Source organism: Microplitis demolitor, chromosome 3, assembly GCF_026212275.2.
Source record: "Microplitis demolitor isolate Queensland-Clemson2020A chromosome 3, iyMicDemo2.1a, whole genome shotgun sequence".
Classification (NCBI taxonomy): domain Eukaryota; kingdom Metazoa; phylum Arthropoda; class Insecta; order Hymenoptera; family Braconidae; genus Microplitis; species Microplitis demolitor.
In genome coordinates this window covers 9,480,568-9,505,257 of record NC_068547.1, presented here as the reverse complement: position 1 = coordinate 9,505,257, position 24,690 = coordinate 9,480,568, and the positions used below count along the sequence as shown (strand labels likewise).

General features: G+C 32.5%; 1 protein-coding gene across 1 annotated transcript in view; it reads right to left on the bottom strand.

Annotated features, from left to right (window-relative positions):
• Positions 1-24,690, bottom strand: part of LOC103580580 (homeotic protein Sex combs reduced) — a 127,820-nt gene that overhangs the window by 66,631 nt on the left and 36,499 nt on the right. The window contains exon 2 of the transcript XR_008403428.1: positions 10,125-10,625. The gene's annotated coding sequence lies outside the window, so the exon portion shown is untranslated. The remainder of the gene's footprint in view (positions 1-10,124; positions 10,626-24,690) is intronic.

The window sequence follows — 24,690 nt, the reverse complement described above, 5'->3', positions numbered from 1 at the left end:
TAGACGTATTATTAAGACTTATTTTAGTATTATATTAAGTCTTTCTTTAATTGCTTTTAGATTCAAAACAGAATTTTTTGAGATAATTATTAATCTGTGTTCATTTGTTTTTAGGACAAAAAAAAACTGTTTTACTATAGTTTTTAGTTTACTTTCAATCACCTTTTGATCAAAAACAGGACTTCGTACAAATATCAATTATAATAAGAATCTAAATTTATAAATTTATTTTAATTTTCTTGATAATTGAAACATGATTTTGATGGTTTCTAATGCCAAAATATTTTTCGATTTTATTCGGAAAACAAAAAAATTTCTTGAAATTTTAAGAGAAGTACAATGTATAGTTACAGTAACAATACGCAATAGTTATCTATTAGATTGTTACTGCAACGATCTACTGTATCGTTCTGACAACAAAACGATAGATAGCTCTGAGACCTATACCGTATCATTCTGAGCCCTATCTGATACACATTTAAAAATCTTTATCATTAATAAATAATTTTGATTAAATAAAATAATTTATAAAACTGATCTATCATTTGCAGTCTAAATAAATTTAAAATATAAATATAAATATATCTTTTAATTTTTGAGGTTATATATATATAATATAAATTTAATTAATTAAAGTAATATAAATTGATTTTTACATAATTTTCACGATTGAAATACATAGCAGTTTTATTATATTGATCATTAGGTAAATAATCAGTAAGATTATAGATAGTTAGCAAATTAAAAAAAAAATGATCTCGAAATGTTATACTTGAAAATAGGCGCTAAAATGGATGTTTCATTAGGTAAGACGGTGGTGTGTGAGATGATGATTACAGAAAGTCGTATAGGGCTCACAGTTATCTAATAGATAGTTATAGGAACGATACTATATTTTTACCAGAAGTATACGTATCGTTGTGGTAACAACCTACGAGTTGCTGTACTTTAGATCGTTCGAGGAATAATATTTTTTTTTTCCGTTCGTCGAAGTATCATTACCTACCGACATTTTTAAACACAAGACACTAAATAAATGATAAACAGAACAATCAATTCTGGAACTTAAATTATTTTTTTATGAATATTGACCATGAGTAAAAATATTACAAGCCCATGATTTAATCTAGTTTTGTCTTTGCAAATGTTCAGAACTAAAATATTTCCAGGTTCAAGAATTAATCTAGTTTTGTCTGCCCATAACGAAATTGTTCTTTAAAACTACAGATCAAAAACTGCTTGAAATTCTGATAAAAGATCAAAAATAAATCCACTAGATTAAAAATAGACTAATTAGTACAAATGCAGTCCAGCACTAAAATGAGATCACATTTTTCGACCCAAGAACAGTAACAACATATGTACTAAGAAAATTTTAAAATATTCATGTTTTATTGTCCCAACAAAGAAATAAATAAATAATTCATTTGAAATTAAAGTTAAATATTTCGAAAATTTTCAGTGACGAAATTTCAGATTCTAAATTTTTCAAACAAACATTTTATTTCTTACAAATGTATACAACTGTATACCTGAGTTTTACAATCAAGACATTGTTGCAGGAATAAGTCTAGATATTTTATGACCTTACCGCTACTTTGAGTCTCGAGATTACCTTTCTTTTACTAAACTTGAACGAGGGGACACGTGCGGCCACGCGCCTGTTGCATCTTTGTAGCATCTTTATGTTAATTTTTATTACGTACAGTTCGTTATGGTGTTTTAGGTAACAAAAAAAAATCTTGAAGGCCACTACAAATTTTGGGCTGCTGAGAACATCAACCTACCTGGCTTACCTAACTTTTGCCGTCTTCCTTTGCAAAGTTATGCTGTTTCTTTGCCGATGACGCAGAAAGCTATAAAACTTTCACCATTGTTGTTTTACTAGAAAAGGTATCGCTTTAGTGGACCTTTGAGAACTCGGAAGATTTATGCTCACTAATATGAAAGAGAGTAAATATTACAGATACTCTTCGTCACCCTTTTGTTGAAAAATTAGGATTTCTACATTTTATAAAACTGGAAGACAACTTAATAAACTTTTTATTTGTAAAATATTATGTATTTTATGACGTAACAGAAAATACTATTTTAATTTGAATCAGTAAAATTCGTACGCCAAATTTATAGGAAAACATTTTTTTTTTCTAAACATTTCAAAATTACTTTTGTAAATATAATTCTCCCGAATCAAAAAATAAATTCTAGTTTAGTCCTCAAAAGCCCCAATTTTTTGAATGTTTTATTTGTCCCCACGAAGTAACTCTACTTTATCACTCAAAATCCTCAAAATAACAACTATGCCCGGGTCGAAAAAATGAACTTCAATTTCAACCTCGAATTGTGACTGCAAATAAACATATTTTCGAACCTCATTTGAACCTCTATGCTACGCTTATTGCACGACTCATGATGCGAAGCGTCAGAGAGTGCTTTACGATCGAAAAATATTTTTCGCCTCACTTCGGCAACTATTTCTATTGTTATACTTTAGTTGATTCACGGAATTAAGATATGTTGCACACCATTTTGAAGATAATTTAATGGAGATTAATTCCATACTTTTCAAAAATTTATTTAGTTCAATAAAAACCGACAAAACATCAAAATAGTTTAAAAGAATTTCCTGTCCGTCAAGTATGAATCCCGTATACCGTGTAACTTGTGAAAAAATCCAGTAATTAAATCAAATTTTTTTTAAAAAAATTCTTTGAAAGATTTGTAGATCCCCTATTGAAAATGGCTAGGTAACTCAGTGTCGTTTAATTACAATGAATAAAAGAATAGAAAGGCTGTATGTATATATATATATATATTTGTAAAATTAACATGCATGGTGATATATCTATACATTATACATACATTTATTCCACCAGGGGCGCTTACACATTACCGTCCTAGTACAGCTGTTTTTTTTTTTGTGTTCTTGCTAATTGGTAAGCCTGAATTTTTTCAATTCAATTCTTTTCTTTCATTTGTTTTTATTTACATATACTTTTTTTGTTATTAACCGAAATATTTTGAGAAAATTCTTTTATAATAATAAAAAATAACCAATGTAATTAAAAAAACAACAAATTTTAATGACAGAAAATTGTACATATTTTAAATTTATTCGTGTTTCCTGCCATTTTTTTATTATTTTATTATTTCATAATAAATGAGCATTATGAGTCGTGCACTTTTGGATTTTCCAAACTTTTTTTCTTTTCTGCACTGTAGAGGTTTAGTTGAGGTTCTTTTTTTTGACTAGGATGAGGTCTAAATGCGAATAATTTATCGATTTTTAATTACAACTTGGACCTCAAAATTTTCAATGAATAAAAAGTTAAGTTTTGGACTTTTAAAAATTTTAGATAGAAAGAGAGGGAGGGGCAAAACAAGGTACTCAAGAAAATTACAAGTTTTCGAGGACTCAAATACACCAAATCGTTTTTTTTTAATGATATTCAAAGTAAATAGAATAAATTTTTAGTTACCGTAAAAAAAAAATTTTTTGACTTTTGCGGGCAAAACACGGGGTACCCCTTTAAAAAGATAAAAAAAAAAATTCTGGATTTTAAATTAATTTGATTAAATTAAACTTTTTTGCGAGTCATTTACATGCAGAAAAATTGTATTATGCATGATTATTGGATGCAAATAAAGAAAAACAAATTTATAATAGTTCTTATCATAAAACAAAAGTCATAAATATTTTTTTAGCTGACGATTAATTTTTAAAAAAGTTCTTAAGTTTAACAAAAAAATTCAAAATAACGCTCAATTATATTTACAAAAGTAATTTTGAAATGTTTAAAAACTATTTAAAGTATACATTTTTTTTTTAATTTTGGGGGTACCCCGTTTTGCCTATCCTACCCCTTTACCTCCCCCCTTGCCCTAAAAATAATTCGGTCTATTAGTTGGCCCTACTGGTCAGCCCCAAAACTTCCCGCTGTTTTCGGGCTCCTTGAGCTCGAAAAATTGTTGTGAATACATTTCGAAGCTCTTCGAGCTCGAAAATACTTTTGTATGCCTTTGTTTTCAAAAAAGAACGTTTTTTTACTTTTTTTTCTCCAAAGATATCTTTCGAATGAATTAACCAATTGAGACGGTTAAGGTGGCAATCGACGCGTTTTATTGAGTTCTATAGCTGATTAGATTTTAAAATTGATTTATGCAGTCGTTTTTGAGAAATTTCGAAAATACTAAAAAAAAGTTTTTTTTTTAACTCTTTCGACAACGGTTTCTCTTGAACGAATGAACCGATTGTAATGGTTAAGATGGCATTCGACGTGACTTATAAAGCTTCAGAGCCCAGTTGATTTTGGAATCAATCCATCGAGCACATTAAAATTTTAATAAACTTAAGTTATCTGAAAAAAACATTTAAAAAAAATTTTATTTTTGGAATATCTCCGAACGAACCATACCGATCAAGCTTACATTTTTACAGCTTTTAGATATCGACAAGCCGCGCCGAATGACACCTTTGCGATCAAAATCGGTACCCACGTTCAAAAGTTATAGATATTTACATACGTACGTACATACATGCATACATACACTCGGACATTATGTTGAAATTAGTCAGCATAGCTTCCTAGAACCTCAAAACCTCAAGATCTCTTAGAAATTCGATTTTCGAAAGTTAGACTGAAACCAATAACTTCCCGAATTTTTGAAAATTTTCAATTTTCTTAGCGGGAAGTTAAAAATTCACATATTTGAGTCTCTGAATAATTAGTATTTCCTTACGTACCCCGTTTTAACCCCTCCTTCCTTCTCTTTTATAAATAAATATTATTGACTGTTCATAATTTTTTCTAATGAAAAAAAAAAATATTGTATTTGTATATTGATTACAAAAGTTATTAAACATTTGTGTTGGCTGAACTAATTTAATCGAGGGTTCTGTAATGTGGGAAGAAATGGCGCAGACTTCAAACTCGACATATGTGCTCAAAATGTACCCTCCCAGGGATATGAAAAAAGGAACAGAATTTACCAAGAGGGCGGTGTTTGCAACCGTTCTGAAAATCCTGAATTACTAAGACTTGACAAAAGGCTTTTATTATTGTAGACTTGATTTATACTTTATTTGCAATGTGACGTAGCTATTGAGTTAATCGAATTTATACAATAGTATATCGTGCATAAATTATAAAATAAAATTGCCAAAAAAAATAAATTAAGAATTTACTACTCCTGGCTTTCTAATTGAGCATGAGATGAAAAATTTACAATAAATTATATGGTTCATTAAATAAAATGTTAAAATAGAGATATAAAAAATCGGTCTGTTAGTTGACTCAGCGAGCCAACCTCAAAACTTCCCGCTGCTGTCGAGCTGCTTGAGCTCAAAATCATTGTTTCCGTTGAAATCCTTTGTTTTCGAAAAATAACGTTTTTTACTATTTTTTCTACAACGATATCTCTCGAACGAATTCACCGATTGAGGCGGTTGAGGTGGCGATCGACGCGTTTTGTTGAGTTTTACAGCTGATCAAATTTTAAAATTGATTTATGAACATGTTTTTGAGAAATTTTAAAAAAACTAAAAGAAATTTTTTTTTTTAATTCCTTCGTTATCGGTTTCTCTTGAACGAATGAACCGATTTTGATGGTTGAGGTGGCATTTAACGCAGCTTACAAAGTTTTAAAGCTGATTAGATTTTGGAATCAATCCATCGAGCGAATTAAAAGTTGTTAAAAAAAAATATTTTTGAAAAAATTTTATTTTTTAAATATTTCCGAACGTTCCCTACCGATTAAGCTCAAATTTTCATTGCTTATAGTAAATAACAAGCCGCTTCGAATGACATCCCGACGATCAAAATCGGTTTATCCGTTTAAAAGTTAAAGAATATTTACATACGTACGTACATACATACATACTTACACTCGGACATCATCTTGAATTTAGTCAGAATAGCTTCCTAGAACCTCAAAACGTCGACATCTGTTGGAATTTCGATTTTCGCGAATCGGGGTGAAAACAACAACTTCCCGAAATTTTTGAAACTCATCGATTTTCTTAGTGGGAAGTTAAGAAATATTTCTACCAGAAGAAAGTAAAGATGTTAAATTTGAGACAAATAATGGAAAATGTTGCGATACCCGAGTCAAAAATAGAATTTGATTTAGACTTGGTTTACCATGTCGAAATTTGGAGCCGTTTTTCACAAAACAAACTCAACTTTTTTCTACAGAGATATGAAATACAATGAGTTTTCACCTTGGTTTAGACTTAACTGGCTTACTTAGTCACGATATAAGACAAAAAAGTCTAAATCAAGTCGAAACTGACTTGATGTAGAGTTATTCAACGTACAGTATAAGGCGAAAAAGTCAAAACTAAGCCGAAATAATTTTAATATACTAAGGCGAAAGAAAGGCGAATGAATAACTTTTATTCGACTTGGTTTAGCGAGTCAAAAGTAAGGTAAATGACTATCGTGCTCGAAGTCAAGACGAATAAGTTCAAACTAAGACTAAAAAATATAAATAAGTTGAAATAAGTTGAAACTAAGATGAAAAAAGTTGAAAAAAATTTAATTTAAGTTGAAAAAGTCGAGATCTTATCGAATAATCGTCGGCGAATCGATAACTTCAAAAGCAACTAAGGCGAAGCGAGCCTGAATCGTTTTATTTTTGACCCGGGTACTTAACATATATTCGAAGCAGATGGCCCAATCCGAGTCGAAATTCAAATTGTAGATTGAACGTACTAGACGTTAAGAACGTAAATTCAACTTGTGAAGACGTAAATAGTCGTAAAAACGTATTTTAGATGTAGTGGACGACGTACAAAAACGGAAATAAGAGTTGTGTAATCGTAGACGAAACCTTTCAAAACTTACACACTGTAAAAAATTTGATGGACCCGGTGTAACGTAAATGCGTTGGTGTAAAAATTTTGGTGTGATAATTACACCGATCCCGTGTGAAATATCAGCAGTGTAAATTTTTATTTTTTACACCGCCAAACGTGTAAATGTATAAATGTAAGGGGAGGAGGGGGGCAAAATGGGCCCCCTAAAATTTTTGATGCCTCGAAATATTTAGGGGCAAATTGGGCCCATCAAAATTTTTAGCATGAAAAATGTTAAGGCAAGGGGGTAAAATAGTTCACTGAGGCAAAACGGACCACAGAGGCAAAATGGTCCCCCCCCCCCAAAATTCTTAACATGAAAAGTGTCGGAAAGAGGAGGGGTAAAATGGGCCAGCGAGACAAAATGGTCCCCCAAAAATTCTTAACATGAAAAGTGTTGGGACGGAGAGGGGTAAAATGGGTCACCGAGGCAAAATAGGCCACTGAGGCAAAATGGTCTCCCTATAATTTTTAACGTGGAAAGTGTTGGGGGGAGGGGGGTCAATGGGCTACCTGGACTTTGAAAACCTATGAATATCTTTTAGCCAATGGGTTCGTAAAATTTTTTTAGCAGAATTGATTAAAGAATTATGGTAAAAGGTTCTATGACAGGGAGATTATTTGAAAAATTATATGTTTTGGCGCGAAAATTCAATTTTTTTGAATTAATCGACTAGTATTTGAATAGAATCATCACTAACAACTTTTTTCTTATAGCAAAAAGTTTCAAAACATAAAACAAGCGAGAAACATACATTGAGTTTTGTTGGCGCCCGTTCTACCCAACTTTTCAGGATTTTTTAATTTTAATAGACACAGCTAATTGACACCAAAAACTCAGCAGAAGGAAAAAAGTAAAACAACTTAGAAACAAACATTATAAAAAATTGTTAAAGGGGGCCTATTTTGCCCACATTTTTTAATTTTTTTATTTTAATGGACAAAAAAATTACGGTCGAAAACGCGGCTAGAGAGTAAAAAAAAGTACAACAAGTAAAGAAAACTGAGGATTCGAAAATTTTGTTCTTAAGGGGCCCATTTTGCCTCCGTTACCCATTTTACCCCTCCCAACACTTTTCATGTTAAGATTTTTTACGGAACCATTTTTCCTCTATGGCCCATTTAACCCCTTCCCCTTTCAACACTTTTCATGTTAAGAATTTTGGTGGGCCTAATTTGCGCCCAAATATTTCAAGGCATCAGAAATTTTAGAAGGGCCCATTTTGCTCCCTGATATTTCCAGGCATCAACAACTTATTTTCATACCGCTTTCGATGTTGAAATTTAACACCGTCGATTTTAACACGTACACCGCTTGTACTTACCCCGGTGATTTTTTACAGTGTGTGTGAAATTTATTTAGACTATAATTCATATAATTTGCAACGAGCGTGACGTCAGATAGGGCTCAAAATGATGCCGTATAGGTCTCAGAGCTAGCGTATTTTTGACAGAACGATACAGTCGATCGTTGTAGTAACAATCTAGTAGATAAGTAATGCGTATTGTAGATGTAACTATACACGGAAAGAAAATTATGGGAGAGGTTCCCATAATTTTGTGAAATTTCATCCTATACTAGTATAAGAATGAGAACTATAAATTATGGGAGCAGTTTTTATAATTATAGAAATATTACCCATAGTTATGGGAAGGATACCCATAACATTATGGGAATGGTTGCTACAATAGTATGGAAATCATTCCCATAATATTATGGGAATAGTTCCCATACTATTATAGAAAACATTCCTATAATATTATGGGAATGGTTCCCATACTATCGTGAAAATATTAATTTAAAGAAAAGTGTGGAAATCACTTCTACAATACACAGAAATATTATTAAACATAAAAACAAAAATTAAAACCATGAAGAAAGAAATTCGTATTTGGCAAAAAACGTTAAAATTTTTAACAGAAATTTTTTGTTAGCACAGAACATTCAAGAAAATTCAAATTTTGAAAATAAATTTTAAATTTCGATAAAAACTCAAATTTGTAAAAAAACGTGAACTTTCAAAAAAGCTTCATTTGAATATTTCCATATCACGAGGGAAATTTCTCCACTATTTTGCGAAAAAAACAATTTTATGTCATTATAGGAATGGTTCCCATAAAATTATGGGAATAGTTCCTATAATATTATAGGAATAATTCCTATACCAATATGAGAACCATTCCCATAATGGTATGGGCATAGTTCCCATAATATTATGAGAACGGTTCCCATAATATTATGGGAATGGTTCCCATACTATTATGGCAACGGTTTTCATAATGGTACAGAAACTATTCCCATACTATTATAGGGATGGTTCCCATAATGTATAGTAATTATCCCTATATAATAGTATGGGTACAATTCCTATACCATTATGGAAACCATTCCCACAATACATAGGAATACTTTCCATAATTTTCTTTCCATGTACACTGTAGTTTTCAGAGCTGTGTTTTTTTCACCGTATAGTTGGGAAGCCATTAGAAAAGAAATTGGAGTGTAAAAAAACTTATTTCTTTATGTCAAATCCATCAAAGTAAAATCATATTTAATAATATATCAATGAAACAATGGAAATGGTTCAAATTAATGATTCTCAATAACTTGTTTTGTGTTGTGTACTGGTCGATTTTTTCAATATTCACATATACGCTAAAAAAAATGCTGACTATTACTATCTTGCGATAGAGAATGATTACCATCTGTATGTGATAATCATTATCATGCGTTTATGTTAACTATTCGTTTTTTTTTATAGTAATTATTACTATTGCCAATAGTAATAGTTACCATCTAGATCATAAAATATCTTATATCTGAAAAATTTGTTATGTTGCCGATAGTAATGATTATCATCACGGATGAGAATGGTTACTATCTAGATACGAATGCTTACCATCTCCAATAGGAAAAGTTAGCATAAAAGATTGAGAACCATTAAAATGTTAGGATGGGAATAGTTACTTCGTTAAGATGACAAGTATTACCACTTTTTTTTTAGCATATATACACTGTAAAACCAAGTCTGTAGTCAAAATTAACACACTTGCCAAATAACATTGGAACGTCATAAGCAATTTATAGATATTTAATACACTGTTAAACGTGTTTTAAATGACCACAAAAAACTATAGTTTCGCTTATGGCCTCAAACACAGAACACATTTAATATGTGTTAAAATAATACGTTTGCAACACACTTGGTTTTAGAGTGTAGATATCTATTCATCGAAGTTATGAAAAAACAAAATTGAATGAGTATACTTATTATGGTTTCCATGTTTATTACTAGGTGAAACAGGCGTTTCTAGCGGAGAATAGCTGAATACAGGGTAGAGCTCAAAAAATGCCAAGTCATACATATGAGTAAATCCTGCAAATACATACAAAAACCGGTGCTTTATTCAGAGTTAATAATTACAACAATAAAAAAAAATGGTTGACGGTGTTAGCTAGCGCTAGAGCTTCCCACATTTTTCAAACTCACTGAGATCAAAAACATCATCATGTACGTTTACGAACTCTTTCAGCTCAAAGAGGTTTCTTTTATATATATCAAAGAAAATGAATGCATAAAACCAAAAATACTTATCCAATAAGCAAGTCTTGAATTTTTTTTTCGATTATTTCTGATTTCATTAAACTATGGGATGATGGCGTCAGTCCAATCCTAGTAGCCGATCCTTGTCCAAGCCTGGTAATGGAAAATTTTTTATACGTACTTCAGACTGCATTCTCGGTTATACCTTTTAATTTTACTACACTCTGAAAATTAAATAATAGAAACTGCAATAGTAGTTATGGTAAAATTTCTACTATTAATCCAATAGTAGTGAATAATATCTAGATGACTGTATAAATCATCTAGATTGTAATATTCACCATAATTATAATAATTTTCACAATCCTGTATGTTAACTAAAGTTAATTATTACTATTATTCTAAATAGTTATATTTATAATCTAGATGGTAACAGCTGCCATTAGAAATTATAATTGTTACCATCCTGATAGTAATTGTTACGAAATTTATTGCAGAAGTCACATCCAATAATTATTAATTCTAATAAAAAGAATTATAACACTAACTATTTTTGCTTTAAAAAACCTTATAATCATTCTAGATGATTGAAATTAAAAATTTAGCTTTATGAACACAATTACATCATTTTCTGAGTATACAGAATCAAGCTATAGCAAAGCTCAATTATTAAGACTTGGTTCTAGCTTGGCTCTACAATAAGGCCAAGCATCAGTTATGTCCAACTATCGAGCCTTGACCAAATGAAGGGCCAATGCTCGCCTAACACTCAACATTGACAGTTCTCACCTAAGGAATTAACGCTCGTTGAGAATTTTCGAAATTCCGAGCCATAATGTGATTAAGCGGTGAAAGGCAGTTATTTTTCAAATAATTACTCCCATTATAACAATAGATTGTTGATTTCCAACGTCACTTCAATAACTTATAGCGTTCACAACGTTCAGATGACTGTTGATGATACTATTGTGCATAAGTTCAGCAACCCAGATAGGAAAGTACGACGGGCCCAGGCTTGGTTCAACTATGTTGAACTCTGGACCAAGCTTGTAAGCCAGCCTTGTTCCAGCCTTGGTAGAAGTCTGGAATGATAACTGGGTGCCAAGCCTGGTTGCCAGCCCTGACCCATGCTTGCTTGCCAGACCTGGCCCATGCTTGGTTGCCAGACTTGGCCCATGCATCGAAAAAACACATAAATTCAATTAAAAAAAAAAATTTATTATTATTAAAGTACTAGAGTTTGTGATCATTAACGTTTAAACTATTTAAGTGAAGTAAATAACGTGAAAAAAACTCGGTGAAAATTCTGCTGGGCTCTGAAAATTCTTATGAAATTATTGTTGAAAGGGAATTTGTTGTAACATTTCAATTTACACCCAAAAGTCTCAAAAATAAGCTTTAACTAAAAAGACATGATTAAGTTGAAGATCGTTAAAAGTAAAAAAAAATAAGCCCTGATTCCTCGTATGACTAAAAAATAACAAATTGTAGCCTTTAAGAAATTAATTTCCTTACGTACTTCACCCTTCTCCATAATGCATCCTTCATAATATACCGTCTTTGCAAAAGCTACAGAGATGAAAATAATCAAAAAGATGAAACACTTGAGAAATTCCATTTCAAAACAATAAATGTATGTATGTATATATGTATGTATGTATGTATGTATGTATGTATGTATGTATGTATGTATGTATGTATGTATATATATATATATACAATATAACGCGCCTTGTCATCACGACAGCACCCGCAATTTTTAATGGATCTTAATGAAATTTTATACACTTATTTATTGGAAGATTACCTTGATCAAGTTAGAAGATGAGTCCGATCGGTCGATTAGTTTTGAAGTTGTGGGCGTTTGAAATTTTTTCGAATCTTCGGTAAATAATATTGTTGCATCTAAGAAATCTAGTATTTATGGCTTTATTGAATTAAAAAACTATTAGGGGAATCTAAGACACGAAGGCCCTGCTGGGAAACGAAGGCCCTGCTGGGAAACCAAGGCCCCCTTCAAACATTAGGTAAAAATTGTTTTTTTTATTTTCCATCAAGTTATGACCTGTATAATATTTTCATTATATTTTGGGCCAAAATGTGTTATGTGGGATACAATGGACCAGTTAAAAAAAACTGCAACGAAAATTTTTTTTTTTTTTTAATTTTCCGTCAAGTTAATTGTTTTGTTACAATTTTTTTTTTGAGTGGTCTGTTTTACCCCACATATCACATATTGGCCTAAAATATAATAATAACATGATAGAGATCATAACTCGACGGAAAATATAAAAAATATCTTTTTTTCTATAATTTTTTGGGGAGTCCTTTCGAGCTACTCGAACCTTTCGGACTATTCGCATCTTTCGTACTATTCGAATCTTTCGAACTATTCGCATCTTTCGAACTATTCGCATCTTTCGAACTATTCGAACATTTCAAATCTTCGAGGTGAATCTCGAATCGAATTGTTCCATTCGATTCGCCTCGAATAATTCGAAGTTTCGAGTATTCGCACACCTCTATTAATATTTAAGTACTAGTTTGTGGCCATTAACGTTTAAACTATTTAAGTGAGTTAAATGATGTGAAAAAAACTCGGTGAAAATTCTGCTGGGCTCTGGGCGTGAACTGTCGTCCTTCTGATTGCTGGGTCGAAACGCTGGCTACTGGACGAACATACTAATGTTGAATTGAAATGTTCATATGTTCTACTTATTCTAATTATTATAATTACTTAATGTTTAAAAATAAAATTTATTAAATTAAAATTGATTATTTATCAAGAACCCAGCTTAATTACCTTTACCACCATTATTAAAAATAACATTTATTATAAAAACTCATGAGTTATTTTTTGATCAAGTTAATTTTTATGAGTAAAATTATAAAATTATAGTTGTCAATTGCAAATAATAACGAACTAAAAAATGTATTAATTATTAATTGTAAGTAATTTTAATCAGAATATTCAAATATTTATTCATTAAAACTTATTTTAATTCAAAAATAAATAATTATTAATTTAAAAAACCACAATAATAAGATGATTGGATAATTAATAAAAAATCTAGATTAGCCAATTCTGGCTCAAGGATGGAAAACTATAGGTATACCCGAACTTGGATAATCCTACCTTGGCCCAAGTCTGGGTTGCCGTTGAATGATCAAGGTAGAAGAATCTAGTATTGGCTTAAACTCAGGTAGTGATTGGGTCCGCCAAGACTAGTTACCCAGTCCTGGTCCAAGCCTGGGTCACCACTGAATGGCCAAAATAAGAGAACCCAGTCCTGGCCCAGACTCGAGTAATGATTGGGATGGCTAGGATTGAGTAACTTTTATTGACCCAAGCATAAGCCAAGATAGATGTGCCAAAGCTAGGTTCCCTAGTGCTGAGCTAAGGATGGCCCATTTGTTCATCTCTGGCAGCACTTGCATGGGAAATTGTCGTGCGGAGACAAGGAAAAAGAATTATAGCTGAATGAATTTCCTGACTGAGCTATGCATCGGTTCTCTTGAAAAAAAATTTTCTCGGTCCATAGACCGAAAAAAAAAAAAATTAAAATAATACCAAAATATTAAAAAAAAATTTTATTAGTTTTTTTAGTTTTTCAATACGACTATTTTTCACGAAAATACAGCCTTTCAAGAATCAGTAAAAAATTTGTGACGAGTCACAAAATTTTAAATTATAAATAAAATAAATAATTAAATATAATTTTTTTTTACTTTATTACTTTTAGAAGAAAAAAAAATAATAAATAATCATTTCTAAGCATATATATATATATATATATATATATATATATATATATACATATATATATCCACCGCAAACCAGGATTTAGCAATGTCTCAAGATGAAATAAGTTGAGTTAAGTTTGAGAACGAATTTTTAGAGAAGCAATCATATATTTAACAATAAAATTAAGCATTTTGTAGTCCATTATGCATAGTATGTCACAATCTGAGTATCCATTCATCCACAGCCAGTCCCTGATTGAATATAAGTATGTAGCTCTCAGAGTAAAGTAAGCAGGGCAGTAGTATAGGAAGTGGTCAACTGAGTCGGGTTCACCTGAATGGCAGGTTGGGCAAGGTTGTTTCGGGGGAAACTTGACGACACTCGATCCAGAGCAGAGATTGAAAACCTGAGTGTTGGCAAGTCTAAATTGAGCCAAGATTCTTTTGTTGAGCATAGGAGATTTGTGTCTGAGATATGGGGGTAAATCCACGCATTGGGGTGCTAATATCAAAAGAGGATCAGCAGAGAGCCGAGATAATGCTGTAAGGTCTTGATGTCTTAGCTGTTCGTCTAGTTTGGCTAAGCAGGACTTGTAGGCAGCTTTCCACAGTACAGGGTTCCAGTTGCCTCAGGGATGTTGTAGCTTCATGTCAACCACAAATTTTTTAAACAGGCATGTCCAATTATATTTCTCGTTGCCTATTAAACCTAGTAGGTGCTCACAATGTTCAAATTGTCTCAAGAAACACAACTTAGGAAGGCGTTTATCATTTAATTCTATGATCCTGATAAAAAAACCAAACATCAGCTTCCATGACTTGTAACTAATCTTCCTCAGGTTTAGTTCTATCCTCAGTGCGGCGTTGGAAGAGTTACGAGTGAGACATAAGGCACGTTTGTAGAACTCGTTTTGTACGACTTCAAGCTTGTCCAAGTAAGCCATGCCCCATACGGGGACTCCATAGAGTAAGGTTAAGAGCGATAGGGCATCAAAAAGCTTTACGACTGCCTCCCAGGCGTAATTCTTGGCAAAGGACAGGAGGCTAAAAGCTGAGTCGGCTGCAATTCTGGCTTCTTATTTTTCCTTCTGCTGACCTGAGACCTAATGCTGAGCTGGATAAAAATAATCCAAGATATTTGTAGCTACTGACAATTTCAATTACTTCCTTTTCGTAATCAAATCTGCTTAAGTCTGAAATTCTTAATTTTCCTCCAGCTCTGGCCACCATGATTTTGGTCTTTTTTACATTGACCGCCATTTCATTAGAGTCACAGTATTTCTCTAGACACATTAGAAGCTTATGCATGTCTTGTGGGTTGCTGGCGAGAAGAACTGCGTCATCTGCATATATAATAGAGTGAGGAGATCAAGCGTAATATTTAGATTCAGTTCCGTGCAGCCATGATCTCTAAAAAATACTTCAAAGTCGGCCAGAAATAAGATGAAAAGCAGTGGACTGAGGGTTTCCCCTTGGAGGACGCCTTCAGTGACCGGAAATTTATCGGAAACTATTTGATTGTGGTTAATTTAAATTAATGCTTGATCATTTAAGCTTATGAGGACGTTGATTAACTTGGAGCTAGCACCTAGGGCATAGAGTTTTTTCCAGAGAAGTTCATGGGGGACCGAGTCAAATGCCCTTTTAAAATCCACAAACAGGACGTATGCTTTGGCTAAAGCCTGACGTAACCTGAAGTGCATGATTGATTGGAGGACAAAAGCCGCATCAGTACAACTCCTGCCTGATCTGAATCCCATTTGAGACTCCGGGATGATGCCCATGCTTTCCACCCATTTTGAGAGTTTGGCTCAAAGAATCTCTGTAAAAATTTTTACGACGCTGTTAATTAGGGCTATCCCCCTGTAGTTGAATGGATCCAGTTTATTTCCAGCTTTGTAGATCAAGCAGAGTAAAGCAGAAGCCCACTGGTTGGGGACTTTGGCACAGCTTAAAATTGAGTTGTAGACGTTCGAAAAATGGATTTTCCAGTTGGATATAAGATGCTTGTAGAATTAATTGCTGATGCCATCCGGACCAGGTGATTTATTAGACTTCAGGCTATGTAGGCAAATTTCAAGCTCTCGAAGTGAGATGTCTTGGACTAGCTCTTCCACGAAGATAACAGGAGCCGTCAGCTGAACAGGCCGACGAGGCGGGAGCAACTTACGGTAAAAATCGTTCCAATCGTCAGCAGAGGAGCCCGAGTAAACTAATTGTTGTTTTTTAAAGCTTCGGACAGCTTTCCAGAACTGGTTTGCATTTTTTACCCGCGCAAAACATTCTTGAATTTTATTTGCATGCTGAATTTTTTTTTATTCGAGGAGACCCAGGTAGGACTTTTTCTGCATAAGGTAGTTTAGCCTCACCTTATCTGGGAAACCAGTGACAAGACATTTTTTCAGATATTTGGTTAGGTTTTTTTTTGCTGTTAGGCATTCTTTATCATACCACGGCTTTGACGGTTTGTACGCTGTGGTTTTTTTGCGTTGAATGAGCATTTTTGCAAAGCCAGCTGCTCCTTCAATGGTATTACAGAGGGCTTGCATTTTCAGGTCTACGTCCGTTTCGTTGCTGAGCTGTAGGTCATCGAAAGCAGCTAGATACAGGATAAAGGTATAAATAAACCAATAATTACGTAAGACGATAGCTTGCACAAACAAAAAGACGTTATCAGTGGATTCCTCGCGAGAAAACAGTCAACTGATACTCGCAGAAAAATTATAGCACAGCTCAAATCGCAAACTATGTACAAAAAAAAACATCACTATTGAAAACACGTCTGACGCTCTTGGTAGCTCGACTATCTCTCCTATATTATTTAATTAAAAAAAAAAAAAATTGAAAACTTAATTAAAAAAGGGAAAACGTAGTCGTCATTTTGCTAAGATCTAGATTTTAAAAAAAATTACTTGCAGTTGATATCAATTGGAAGCTGAATGAAATTTGTAAAATAAATCTCAGTAAAATCTTCATGTCAATATTATAATTTGAATTTTCAAATTACATAGGCTAAAATTTATTCAACAAATTTTGTTTAACTTCTGATTGATATCAATTGCAAGCCATTTTTTTTAAATTGTATACCTCGGTGAAATTACGACGATGTTCTCCTTTTTTCAATTAAGGTTTTAATTTTTTTTTAATTAATTAATAAAATTTTCATATGGTTATAACAGGTGAAAACCATTGAAATTTTTTAGAAAGCGTGGGGTACAGTCTGAGAGTGCCCTTAATAACACTCAGTAGTATTAACTTTTAAAAATTATAGTGATTATCACGATTCAAAATGATCTGTGTTGGTTATGTTGTTGGTTATGTTGAGCTGTCAGTACGCCGGCCCGGCCAGCACTGTATACTATACACTACATAGTGTATTATTCATTCGTGAGTATACTGACACAAGCGCACTTGTGAATATAGTTACATGACTAAGCCAGAAAAAAAAAAACGTAGTCCACCAGAGCGCGCTGTAATTCGTGTAAGCCACAAAAGTTGTTGTTTCTGGAGCCAAAGGCGGCCAAGAGGTCTGTACTTTCGGGTCGGGGATACAAAAAATGTTTTTGAAGCACTTTGATCTTTATATATATTTAAGTTAAATATGTAAGGAATCGGTAGGTGAAAAAGCCAGATCAATTAGTCGGCACTTAATGTTAGTCAGACGAATGAAAACTGGTTTGTAAAACAAATTCAAAATATGTCCTTGAGGCACTCTATAATTTTGGGAGGGTAATATAGTTAATTAAAGATAAATAATCCCAAAAAAACAGATCATTTTGATGGCACTTTCCATCTGCCAGATCGTCTTAAAGTATCGCGTAAGTGCGTGTGGACAGCACTATGTGACGTTGAAGGTGCGAGAGAGCGTATATCGGCTGTACCTCTCGCTCAAGACCACTACGACGTGATTAGCTCTCGCTAGACCACGTGACGTACAGTGCGGTTAATTTACAATTTCGGAGTAAAAAAGTAATTCTAATAAAAATATTAACAGTAAAATTAGTAATAATAAAATTTAAAATGATATAATAATAAAATTGACGATAGAAAGAATAATAATAATAAGGATAATAATAATAACAGTAAGAAAAAAACTATTATAATCAATGATTATTATTATAATAATAATTTATTATTATTTTACTTTATTTTATTTTATCATTTTTTTTTTCTTACTGTTATTATGAATGGATGGAGAAGCGAGAATGTGAGAGTGACTGAAAGTAGTAGAGCGTGGAAGTAAATGGAGTAGGAGACGAGAGAAGAGCAGTTGGGAGCAGACCTCGGTGTAAGAGAGTTGAGATTTGGAGTCGCTCGAGTGCGAGTCGACCCGATTGTCGAGTTTGGAGTCTTGGAGCAAGTGGTGATGAGTCTGAGAGCTCCGAAGGTAGGCCTCGACCACACCCTTGATTGATGTCGTTTGGAGCTTGTGGCTCTACTTGTTGAGTTTTGGAGCCATTATGTCGTGATTTCGTCGTCTTGAGTCACCGCATTATTTATTTTATTTTATTATTTATCTAGAATTGTGTTAAGTGTTGTGATTCGTCGTCCACGAGAGGTTCCTGATGTTATACCCAGGTATTTATTCGTCTGTTAGACCGAGAGTACTCGACCACTCGACCTCCACGTCACTCTCGCGTTATCTTTATAATATTTTAGTTAGTTTTCTCTTCTTTATTTTGATTTAATTTAATTTCGATTAATCTTTTTCCGCGTCAAAAGAACCGCGACCCTCTCTCCACAACCTATCATACTGAGCACACCAGGGCATGCCCCTACCACCGATCATTGCTCTCATTTTCAAAGGATTTAGATATTAGGTTTTAATTTATATGTACGTTTAGACCGGTTGCCGATACCGGGGAAATAAAAGTCGGCTGGCGCCCGTCAGGATCTGAAGGAAATGAGAGGATTGATCGGTGGGCGAAGTGTCACGTAGCCCGATTTTTAAGTAATTTAAGTTGGAGTAATTGAGTGAATTTATTGACCATAAGTTATGTGTAATTTTGTTGAGTTTAATCGAGTCATAACTAAAATTTACGTTACAATATATATATATATATATATATATATATATATATATATATATATATATATATATTTGGGTGCTCCAATTGAAACGAACATTTTTTATTTTTAGTAGACACAAGAAAATTTTATTACTTATGTTGAGAGAAAAATTTCCTAGAAATTACAGCTTTTCATTTTAATTTTAAATACTTCCTCTCGAGCATCAAAATTTTCCCATTTAAAAAGCATGTAAATCGAATAACTTTTTTTTGAAATTACTATAACTTAGCCCGGTTTCGAGCTATCGTTTTGAAACTAGTTTTTATTTGTAGAGTAATTGTTGCTTTTTAAAAGTGTATAAAAATTTTTGGTCTAACTTGATACATCTCGATTGTATCAGTTCTGAAAGTCAATTTTTTTACTTTTTCCATTTATTTTTGTTAATAATGATGAAACGACTTATCTTACAAAAAATATGCATCAAGCAATCTTTTAGAAAATTTTATCCTCTACAAAATTGCTCACAGAATTTATATTGCCAAAGTGCACTGTTCATGAGATACATACATTTCAACATTTTACAGTAAAAAAGATTAGTAATATAGTAAGCTTACAATTTTTTTTACTGCAAAATGTTAAAATGCATGTATCCGTAACGCGATATAAATTTTTCAACGATATAACAAAAGGAAAATTACCAAAAAATTTTATATAAAAAATAAATAAATAATATTAATAATAAATAAAGGGAATAAAAAAAAAGAAAAACTACAATTGAAGGAGAAAAAAAAAGAAAAGAAAGGAAGAAAAAAAAATACAGATGAAAGAGAGTAACGCGCAGAATCGGCAGATAGTTCCGAAGTTAACCGTGGGATGGCGCATCGGCACAAATTCTTTCCCGGGGCGAAAACTCATTTTAGAATTCTTAAATGCCAGTCCGAGAGACGGCAAGATCATCACTCGCCGGTCCCTACTAGTGAATACACTTGCTAGTAGTTAAAATGATTATTACTAGTGCAATACATTGGTGGTTTAATTATTCTTTTGCACATTGGTAAATAAAAACGAGTGGAATCTTTTTGATAAGATTCCCACCTAAACTTTGATTGCGCAGAACTTTTGCCAGCATACGAATTAGTGCACGGAGCGCTGCGAGAGGGCAGCAAGTGCACGCCCGAAGTGGGGAGAATGTAGGAACAGTCGACTAGTTCACTCAGGAGTACAACCTCGTACTCTAAAACCGCTTTGCTTTAATATAATTATTCTTGGTTGCATTCGCTATCGCGTATACATCTTGTTGCATTCGCTGTTTCATATTATCTTCTCACAGTATTAAGTGTAAAAAGTGTCAATAAATATCTAATTTATTTATTACAATAATTTGTATAATTTTTTAGTTGTTAAGATTACATAACACCTAAACCAGATCCTTTTTGCGCATTCGCTCACTTTACATTTACAAATAGTGATAAAGTACATAGATTTTATGATTTTAGAAGTTTGTTTAAAAAACAAAAAAAAAAGATTCGAATATTTTGGATTTTTTAATTGAAAATTAATTTTGTTTTTTGTTTTCAGTTCTTTGAATAGTTTAATAGAAAAAAATGTTCAAAAAAAAATTTTTTAAAGAGAGGCTGGGGTCAAAGTGGACCCATCAAATTTTTCTATGCGTCATCGAATTTGGACGGATAAAAAGCTTGTCGAAATTTCTTATATAATGAGGGCTAAAATAGATCACCGAAACTATTCATTAAATAAAATTTATGAAGAAAGTTAAAGATACTACAATTACGTTTTAGAGTTATATCCCAGCAGGCTATTAAAATGATTTTTCATATTATTAAAATACAATTGTTTTATAGTTATTTGCAAATATCACGCGTGTATCTTCGCACAACTTTGTTGTGAACACCGGCACATGAATCATAGGCACAATTTTTACACTGGCCACATTGAATCCATGGCTCAAAAGATTCTGCGTATAATTTGCCACAAAAAATACAAGCTGTATTATCCAACGATTGTTTTGATTTGCTTTTTCCTTTCCCCTTTCCTTAGATTGTTGTCGTCTCCGTCGTTTTAATCGTCTTTTCCATATAAAATCCGAAATTTTGTGATTATTTTCCTTAAGGAGCCCACTTCCTCCCCTCCCCTACTCTTATTTATGATTCGTCATAAATAAACTGTTTTTCAGTCAATAAAGAGTAAATTTTTAAAAAAGTGAATATTATACTAACTTAATATTTCTTATTATTGTATTCAATTTATACAAAATTAAAGGAAGTTACACACACTCTATATGGTTTTTTACCGAAGGAAAATCTTGTTACTTTTGGTTATATTATTTTTATTTATACAAATAATTCAGATTCCATATAGTTATGTAACAATAACTATGAATGAATGACCTCTTCGACATTGTTTAGAGAACGTAACTTTAGTTATTGCAAAAATTCAAATTTCCTGTAATATAATTAAAAATTTTGATTTTTTCAAACTGTAAAATCAATCCCATCCAGAACGCCAGCTGGAATTTGGAAAATTAGAGTCGTTTATTTTATCCATTAATTCTTGAGTCGGATAATCAGCCATAACAATAATAAACGTATAGTGCGGGTTTTCAAAATACTCAGTTACAATATGATTAAGTGCCATAGGACATCCGTTTTTATAAGGGTAATTACCCTCTCTAGCAATAGCTCGACGATTTTGAACGCCATCCCAATAACTAATATCGTTTAGATAACATTCACGAGGTTTCTTTAAACTGTCTCGAATTAGATGATAAATAGCAGCCCATTTATCTTGTAAATCAAACAGAACTTTGGTTTTGTTTTCGATTTTGGTTTGGGTTTTGGTTTTGATTGTATGAAGAATATCGTCATTTTGAATAAAACACTGATGAGCAAGATTAAAAGAACATCCATTGAATGAATTCCCTAATGTTGCTAACAGAACTTTGCCACGATACTGTCCGATGGTGTCATTCAGCTGCCAATTTTTGACTAAGCGCTTTCCAGCCGAAAAAGTACGGATGTAATCATCAAGAATGACACAATTGCTTTCGGTTACATCAAACGCTGAAGAATATACTTGATTTAAAAGTGCGATAATAAATTCACCAGGATTATCGTCAAGAAAATTATCAATCTTCGAGAGAATATCCGAAAATTCTGTATTCGTAGCACCATCTTCTGTATAGATTTTGAATAAATTAGATTGCGGCCGTATACCAATGTCTAGAACGCGGATCCCATATTTCAATTGCTGTTGAATATTTAAATCTTGAGTTTTTGATCTTCCACTAACGGAATTGTATGATAATGACGAATGAGTGCCAATAAGTGCAAGACTATTTATTTTTTTATCATTCGGCAGTCTCACTAAATATTTAATACGTTCTATAAATGGTTTGTAGGTGCGTAATTTACATCCACCACCACAGGTTTCTACCAGATTATAAAGTGCCATAGAATAAACTATAAAAGCAACTTTTAGTAACATAATAAAGTCTACTACTATGCGTCTCAACAAAAAAATAATAGATAAAAAAACTCGAGTTTATGATAACGGTGTTAGACTTAAGTTTAATTCTGATATTTTTCATTTTTTATAGACGCAATGACAGAGTCAATAAAATAAAATATATTTTATTGTTTCCAATTTGTTGCGATAAATAGTTCCAAAAATAACGAGAAACGGTTAACCGTCGGATTGGCCCGGGCATCAACCTCAAAACTTCACTCTGTTTTCGAGTTCAGAGAGTTCCAAAATAATCATTCCTATGTTTCCGAGCTCTTTGAACTTGGACATATTTTTTGAGCATCGATAGTTTTAAGCCCATTAAACTTAAAGAAAGCTCTATCCTGACTAGAATTTTCTGTAAGGATCTGAGAAGGACCGTATCAGGCTAACCGTATTTCAAATAAGGTCCAGATTGTCATTTTCTGGCGAAGAATTGATAATGATGTAACGCTATAGACCCATAATGCCCATATCAGGATTGCCTTATTTGATCCTTACCAGGATTTCCTCATTATACCCAAATCTGAGGTGCTTCATTAGTAATTAGTTTTAAAAAATCCGCTTATTAGTTGACCCTGCGGGCCAGCCCCAAAACTTCCCGCTATTTTCAAGCTCGAGGAGCTTAAATACATTGCTGTGAATACGATTTCAAGCTCTTCTAGCTCAAAAATACTTTTTCATGCCGTTGTTCTTAAAAAAAAAAAAAAAAAAAAAACGTTTTTTACTATTTCTTTTATCACCGATATCTCTCGAACGAATTAACCGATTAAGACGGTTGCGTTGGCAATTGACGCGTTTTATTGAGTTGTAAAGCTGATCATATTTTGAAATTAATTGATCTAGCCATTTTTGAGAAATTTCAGAAAAACAAAATAAGATTTTTTTAACTTCCCTCTAAGAAAATTGAAAATTTTCAAAAATTCGGAAAGTTATTGGTTTCGGTCCGATTTTCGAAAACCGAATTTCTATCAGATCTTGAGGTTTTGAGGTTCTAGGAAACTATTCTGACTAATTTCACGATGATGTCCGAGTGTATGTATGTGTGTATGTATGTACGTATGTATATAAGGTTGATCAGTATGGTGCGTTCGGAGATATTCCAAAAATAAAATTTTTTTAAAATGGTTTTTATAGATAACTTTTAATGTGCTCAATGGATTGATTCCAAAATCTAATCAGCTCTAATACTTAATAAGCCGCTTTGAATGCCGCCTCAACCGTCTCAATCGGTTAATTCGTTCGAGAGATATCGTCGGAAAAAAAATGGTAAAAGACGTTTTTTTCGAAAACAATCGCGTACAAAAGTATTTTCGAGCTCAAAAAGAGCGGGAAGTTTTGGGGCTGGCCCGCAGGGTCAACTGATAGACCGATTTTTTTAATTCTTTCGTTAACGGTTACTCTTGAACGAACGAACCGATTTTGATGGTTCAGGTGACATTCGACGCAGCTTATGAAATTTTAGAGCTGATTAAATTTTGGAATCAATCCATTGAGCATATTAAAAATTATCTAAAAAAAACATCTCCGCTCGCACATTACCGATTAAGTTCAATTCACTGCTCTTTTAAATATGAAATAGAGAAAATAGTGACTATTCACTGTTTACTAGTGAAAAGTATATCACTAATTCAAATAGTGGTATACTTTTCACTGGCAATAAGTGACTATTTCCTGCCAAATAGTGATTTTCACTAATTCGATTTTAGAGAGTGCGTTGACCCACGTATCTGATCGTGTAAGTGTAGATTATATATACATTATGACATTAAAGAATAACTTATGAAGGAGTATAAAATCCATAATGGAATGACTGACATATTCTTTATATAAATATATTATTGTTCTCAAATATTAAAAGAGATTAAAAATTTTTAGGGTTAAATGAATTATTGAACTATAACCCTATTGTACTTTAAGCAAATCGTGAAAAAATTATTTTCCGAACTTTAATAATAACACTTGGAATAACTTTTAGCTCGATGAGCGAGCGAGAATGCTACCCTAGTGTGG